Here is a 7,950-nt window from a genome sequence, read left to right on the forward strand (position 1 = left end):
GGGGGGGGGGGTGGAGAGTTGTTCTAGGATGTACTAACTTGCTCTTAAAACATGAGAGGAAATAATTGTTCTTTTGAGACTTAAAAAAAAAAAAGATTTTTTTATTGGGGCACCTGGGTGGCTCAGTGGGTTAAAGCCTCTGCCTTCGGCTCAGGTCTTGATCCCAGGGTCCTGGGATGGAGCCCCACATCGGGCTCTCTGCTCAGCGGGGAGCCTGCTTCCATTCCTCTCTCTCTGCCTGCCTCTCTGCCTACATGTGATCTCTGTCTGTCGAATAAGTAAATAAAAATATTTTAAAAAAAAGATTTTATTTATTTATTTGACAGAAATCACAAGTAGGCAGGCAGAGAGAGAGGAGGAAGCAGGCTCCCTGCTGAGCAGAGAGCCTGATGGATGCAGGGCTGAATCCCAGAATCCTGGGATCATGACCTAAGCCAAAGGCAGAGGCTTTAACCCACTGAGCCACCCAGGTGCCCCAATAAAAAAATCTTTTTTTTTTTTAAGTCTCAAAAGAACAATTATTTCCTCTCATGTTTTAAGAGCAAGTTAGAACATCCTAGAAAAACCCCCCCCCCCCCCCCCCCAACAAAGAACCCTCTTCACATCTCATTGACTGGAATTGGGCGGCAAATCCATCAGGACATTAATCACTGGCCAGAGGAATGGCATACCAAGATCAGTTTAGACTAATTAGGATTTCCCCCTCCCACTCCGGTCATCTTCAGGAGTGGGTAGACTCCTGAAAGAAAAATTCAGACCATTAAGGAAAAAGCAGGATTGACCATTGGATGGCTGTCGTGTGGGCAATTATCCCACACCCCATTTTACAGATGGAAAAACTGAGGCTAAGAGAGATGAAGCAGTGACTTAAAGTTACAGTAAGATGCTGAGTTAGGACTTAACTCCAGAATTGTTTGACTGCAAAGCCCTGGCTCTTTCTACTATAGGAGGTACCAAGCACCATTCTATATGTGCTTATGAATAAGAAAGACTGGTCCACCAGCATCTACCTCAAATTCCTGTTGGAGAAAGGGTGTAAGTAACATCCATATACACTCACATATTATTTCACTGTCCATAAAATTATGTCATAAGAATTTACATTCAGGTATGTTCATTTGACCTGCATTTATCCAAGGCCTTTTGAGACTTTGACTTTGGGGACAGACTGGTAAGCCCCAGTCTTGAACTTTAGAGAGTGTCTGATGAGGGACTGTGTGTAACACTTAGGTACAACTCTTTGCAATATATGCAGATTGCCATGGAAGTACAGAGCCAGGAAATGCTGGAGACCAGTATCACAGGAAAGATAAAAACTGAGTGGGGTTTTTTGAGAGATGCATGGAAGTTTGCTCAAAGAAGAAGAGGGGGCAACTTTTTTTCTAGGCAGAGAAAAGAGCCCTGCAAAGACTGGGCTTGAGGTCATGTTGTGTTTGAGGAACAAAAGGGGATTTAATGGGGTCAGAAAGTAATCTAGGGGCAGGGAGAGGCAGAGAGGGGGTTGTAGGCAGTCTTCCAGCAGTCTTGCCTTCCAAACTGAGGAGTCTGCCTGCATTGTTAGGACTTGGAAGATTTTGAAGCAGGAAAGTAAAGCGATCAAATGTGAATGATTTAAAAAAAAAAAAAAAAAAAACAAAACTGTGAATGATTTTGAAGATTTGGAACTTCGCGATGAGTTCAAGTGAATGTGAGTGGACAATGCAGAACGGAGGCCGCCATAGCTCCGACACAGATGTGTGTTCCAGATACGTGGATTCCGGAATAAGTTAAGAGAAGTCATTGACAAGGAATGATGCCTTCCTGGTATCAGCACCATGTCCAGCTGTAATTGGGGCCAAAGTGTCTGCACGGGGATGTGCAGAAACTTGCATAGCTTGGGGCGCCTGGGTGGCTCAGTGGGTTAAGCCTCTGACTTTGGCTCAGGTCATGATCCCAGGGTCCTGGGATCGAGCCCTGCATCGGGCTCTCTGCTTAGCGGGGAGCGTGCTTCCCTTCCTCTCTCTGCCTGCCTCCCTGCCTACTTGTGATCTCTGCCTATCAAATAAATAAATAAAATCTTTAAAAAAAAAAAAAAAAAAAGCCAGTGTCTATTGAGTGCTTGCTACACTGTAGAGACTCTGCTAAGTCCTGCATTCTCTCATTTAATTCTTATTTAAACCCTGTAAGGAAGGTTTAAACTAAATTATATGAAATTGCCCATATGTGAGGTGTCTAACTATGAAAACTGATGAGGAAGCCTGGAGGTTGGCTCAAGTCACACAGTCACATGCAGCAGACCAGAATCCGAACCCAGGTCTGATAAGTAAGGCAACCCTAAGTTCCCATTGTGGCCCCCATTTACTAGCTGTGTGTCCTGGGACAAGTTACTTAACCTCTCTAAGCTACTGTTTCTTCACTTACATAATGAGGGTCATAACGGAACCCACTTCATTAGGTGTGGGTTAGAAGAGAGAATGCTTAGCCCAAGGAGGGGTTCCTGGGGAATGTTAGTCGTGTTTATCATCACTTCCGTAAATATTCTGAAGCCTGGACTTTGAAGCACCTCTCCCAACCTGCTGGGACAGAGCTGCCTTCTGGAATCACTGTGTCCCTGGGTAGATAGGAAAGAGATTTGACTGCAGGAACCAGATCAATGTTGCTGATAGTCTTGGGGCTCACAGGGCAAGGAGAGCCAGGAGCTACGTCCTCTCGTTTCCAGCGCCGCCGGCCTCTGCTTATTCCTTCCTCTCCTGAGCTCTCTGGGTTCTCATGGCCACAGGGGACTGACCCAGGGGGAAGTAGCCTTCCTACTGGAAGAGTAGCCAGGACAGCTCTGCTCACACTCAGGGTGGCCTTCCTAGGAAGCTACTTCTGCCTCCTTGCCCCAGGAACCAGCCCGAATGGCTGTATTTCCAGGATACCTCAGCTGCTCTTGCTTTCAAGAACCACAGTGCATCAGCGAGGAGTCCTGCCAGTCCCCATTGCCCTTGGACCTCATGCCCTTGGACCATTCTGGCTTTGTGCACAGATGTCTCTGATACCTGCGTGCTTGGATCTCCGGGCCCAGACGGAGCTGCACTGGCGCGGGCTGGGGCTTGGCACCACCTTGGCAGCCTTAGCCCTAGGATACCTTTGGTTTTATTACATTCCACGCTTGGGTGGGGCTCCCGCCTGCCAGGTGGGTATGGACTCCCAGCTCTTCTGCCTCTAAATCTCAAGTGTTCGCTCTTTAGACAGAAATTACGAGGGCTGCTAGCTTGAGAAGGAAGTTCAAAGCCCGGCCCCCAGGAGTTCTCAGCATATCTCCTGGAGCTGGGCTGCTTCTGAGCACAGACCCACACAGAGGCTACTGTGATAATGAGAGGCTGAAGGAAGTGGAGAACAGGCAGGCCAGCTAGACCACACCTTTGGTGCAGCACTTTCGGATGCGTTCACATCTTCCCCCACCGTCTGCTCCTTTGCTTGGCTGTACTCTTGTCTAAGACCTGGCTGCCCCCGGTTCAGTCTCTCGAAAAAAACACGCTCAGTCCCCTCCAGAGAAACTCAAAACACAGACACTCCTTATGCGTTTTCCTGGAAACATTCTATAGCTCCAGCCTGGGAAAGCTTCCAAAAGTTTTCCGAACCAACGATAATAACAATAATAATAAAAAAGAGGTAGGGGGGAGGAGAGAAGCTTGGGCAAACGCTCCTGTTGATGAATGTTCAAGGGAACAGACTTGGATTGTAGGGAAAGGAAAAAGGAAGGGTTTTCCAGGTCAATTTAAACATTTGTGCTGTTTGCTTTAAAGGCAATTTCAAAATAGTTGGCCTCCCCAAAGCGATTTTTTGGAATCTACCCAGAGGGCAAAAACATGCCCTTCCTTCCCCCATCTGGAAAGTTTTCACACCAGAGGACCCACTCATTCCTGAGCTCTGGCTTCAGAAACAAGGACTTTCCCAACCTTCCAAGATTCCCTGCCCTCAGTCACCCTGCTGACCCAGAAGGAATTATGTTTGCTCCACCCAGCAGCACCTGCCTTCCAGCTGTGGGGCTCTTAGGAAACATTTAGGAAGCCTCTGGCTGGGAAGGTAAATGAGGAATGTGTCCTGGTGACACCTGGTCAGCCGGCTAGGCTAACGATGCCAACAGAAAAGCGGCAGGAACACATTTCTGACTTAGGGTCCCCTCCCTACGTCCACTACGTGGAAGAGTCCACTTACAGCATGAGTGTTCCGTGGTCCCCCAGATAAAAGTGCTGACCAGAATGACCACCCCCCCACTGTGAAACACAAGAAACCAAATGCAGACATTTCTGCGAAGACTCAAAAATATTTTCACTTACTCATGAGCTCTCGTCTTTTAATTAAAGCACAACATCTTGCTCAAAACAAGCCTTTGGAACAGCAGAGTAAACAGAACCTTAATTTAGGAATTTGCCAGGCAATCTCAACTACGGCGGGCAGGTTACGGCAGCAGAGGGGAAGCAGATGACAGACCCCCGAAGGTCTCCCGGGGATGCTCCCTACCCTCCCAGATCCCAGAGACCGGTGTCTCTGCCTGACCATCCAGATGGAGATGGGGTGGGGGGTGGGGGAAGGCTCAGAGACCAACGAGGATCTTTTAAATACATAGAAGTTGGCCAGACAGGGCAGGCCTGAGCAAATGGCTTTTTAGGCAGCTGAAGCCCTCAGCAGCTGTCAGAACAACGGCCCCCACGCGCGCCTGGTGGCTGAGAGTCCTTCAGCCTCCACTGGGACCTCTCCCCTCGCTCGCTCTCGCCGCCAGCATGTGACCTTCGGAGACTGCACTGTAGACCCTTGGGTTAATGACACCATCTCACTACCTGGTTTTAGACCGGCTGGCGGCAGCTGCCTAGCCGGCTACCTGCTGTCCTGCCCAAACCGCTTCATTTCCTGGCTCCTGTGATTCTGCACCTTGTCGCTAGCCTCATCGGCCACACAGCCGGACAGCAACAATTAACCGCCCAGGGAATGCTTTGAGAATCCTGCATCCAGGGTGAGGAACCCCACGAAGTTCTCCATTAATTCCCGAGGCTGGAAGCGGATATGGAAATTTAGCTGGGGAGCTGGTGGCCTGTGTCGCAGAGGGCCACCAAGCTACTGTGAAAATGCTCTCTCCCTTCTTCCTGCTCCTGCTGTCCCACTTCAAACGCTCCCTGGGATCCACCTTTTTAACACCTCCAGGGCCACCCACTTCTCCTCCAGGTCCTTTGAGAGAGCAGCCCCCATGGTTGCCATGGAAAGTGCCCCACCCCCAGACCATTTGGGGCTTTGAGACCCTAGAAGGAAAGTACCAGGAAACCCCAAAGCGTTCTCCCTCCTGAAAACAATGGCTCCCAGGGTCTGTGCCAGACACAATCACAGTACCCGAAATAGACTCATTGTCCTCTTGTGCAATATCCAGGAATTTGGTGAAACTCATCATTTTTCAGGTTACCGATAATGCGAGTCTGGAAACTGAAACAGGAAGGAACACGGGCTGAAAAAGCTTTTCTCCAGCCCACCATGTTCCTCTCCCCAGATGCAAGATAGGTTTTTGTTTGTTTGTTTGTTTGTTTTTTGGGCTTTTTTTTTTTTTTTTCCCCCAGCAGTACTTTGGTAGGGTTAAAATTAGCTGGCAGCATTCTGGTCACATGCTAGACAGCAAAACAAAAGGGAGTTGTTCCCGGGCAGCTCCTGAGGCAGCCCCAACAGACCTTCCCAATCCATGGACTTCTGGGAAGCTGGCTCCTCGGGCCCTGGTACAGAGGGGCCACGCCGCCGAGTGCCCCTGTTGTCACCCTGCTCTCACAGGGCAGAGCACGGGCGGAATCTGGGCTTTTCGGCATCTTGGAGCTGGCCTCCATCAGGGAAGGCACTTGAGGGCCACAAGATGGCTTTTGCAAATCTTCCCATTTGGAAGAGAGGAAGGCTGAAAAAAAGGAAGAACTTTTGAAGCCAACAAATCAGCAAGCACCACAAAGACTTGGAGAGAAAGAGGAAGGGCAGCATTTGAAATCCTATTAGGGGGCCTCGCCTTCCAGAGGAATGGGCTGTTCTGGGCATGCTTGAAACCTAAAAAATCATACATCCGAGCTCTATGTGGCTGGCTTTTCGGAGGGAGTCTTTTTTTCTGGACCCTGATGATAGGGGCTCATCGTGATCTGCTTTGTTCTCGCAGCTTCAAACTGTCACCAGAAGCTCTGGATGAAAAATGCAGCCTCTGATTCATGTGCACAGTCAGGAAACATCCCTTGCGCTCGGTACAGAAACATGTCCGTCAACTTGGGAAAGGAATCACCACCACAAAACGTGCTTTTGGCTTGCCAAAGCTTAGCAGCTGCCAGAGCCAAAAACCCAGCTGCCTAGATTGTCTGGGGAAGGTGGTGGTTGGGGTGGGGGCGAGGGGTGGGGGTGAGTAGAGAGGGGCTTTCTGAATCACCTGATCTGGGCTTCTACCTCCTGTTTAATTCCAAGCCAAACCCCACCTCGAAATGGCTTGAGGGCCTACTGCTCCTAAAAATCCCGTTGAACGCTACCCCTTCAAGCTCTGAGCCTGCTGTCAAGGTGAAGCAAATGGCTTTTATTGATTAATTTATTTATTTGGAAGGGGCTACTTTGAAGTCAGGAAATTCCAGCGAGACAGCGTGTTGCCCTGGCCAGGACCGCTGTGACAATCCTCAGCAGACACCCAGAGAGAAGTGGGTTAAAAGAAACGGCAGCTAAGCTCCAGGAACTTGGATTTTTTGTCTTTTCCCCCTGTCCCGGCCTCTGTGTCAGCCGAGCACTTATGAAGAAATAGCTCCTTTGGCTCAACATTCTGTGGTATTCAAGGGTTCCTGTGAGCTATGTAGGGCCTGCTTTGTCGAAAGGGCTTTAAGAACCAAACGGGCCTCTGGCTTGGATCTCATCCTGACATCCTCCTTATACAGACAGACCCAAACAGAAATTTCCCCCGGCCCTAACGCCCAGCATATAAAGTCCTCTTTAATAAACATACACCATTTTTTTTTTTTTTCAGTGGAACAGCCTCAAGGTGTCAAAAGTACATAAAGGTCTAAAAGCTGAAACCCTAGATAAACAGTGGGCTGAGATATATTTAGCAGAAAATATTGAAAGCCACAGGAAAAATATGTTCTCTTCCTGGGATGTTAACGAAAGGTTTAGGTTCAGGAAACCCCGAGGAAAGAGCAAGTTGGATTGAGGAGGAATACTGTGCAATGTAAATAAATCCCTAAACCTCTTTGGCCTTCCCGGGCCTTGGCTGGAATGGAGTATTTCATTTTTTCCCCCATTAAACAGGCCACCCGGAGAGTTGGCATTAGAGACCTGAACATGTACCAAATCTGAATGTGCTATTTTGTTTCTGTACATTGAATCAGGCTGTGTTTCAAAGAGCAGCTTGTGCAAAATGGGGGGTGGGGGGGGGAGGCCCCGCATCCGGACCGGTGCGCCCTCGCTTACAGTGTCAATGACAGCTCGGTTTCACCTCTGATCACCCAGTGTCTGGTCCCAGATAGGAACATAGCCACAGTTATTGCTGCCTAAGGTGATGTCATGCTCATTCTTAAACCCAGGGTTCTCAGGGACTCGGTTGTGCCTCTCCCGCAATAAAATGGCTTCAGAAAGACCCACATTTCCTGCCGTCTCAAGGTAGGGAGAGAGAGAGAGAGATCGCGCTAGCGAGCAGGACAGGGCCGGCAGCCACTCTCCCTAAGATGGATGCTGCATGATGTAAGCGGCTGGCCAACTATCTGGCATCCTTGCAGTTTTAAGTTGCCAGCAAAATATTATTAAAAAGATAAAATACACGCAAACCGTGCAGAATGTAAGGCTGCTGTGTTTACATCCGGGTTTTGATGACTCAAAGACTTACACTCGGGCTTGCTGAAAAGCTCTATTAAAAACACAGCTTTGTGAAAGCCCCCAGGGAGCAGGAAGCGGGGGTCGGGGCGGGGGGGGGGGGGGGGGGGGGGGGGGGGGGGGGGG

This window comes from Mustela nigripes, chromosome 13, assembly GCF_022355385.1.
Source record: "Mustela nigripes isolate SB6536 chromosome 13, MUSNIG.SB6536, whole genome shotgun sequence".
Classification (NCBI taxonomy): Eukaryota; Metazoa; Chordata; class Mammalia; order Carnivora; family Mustelidae; genus Mustela; species Mustela nigripes.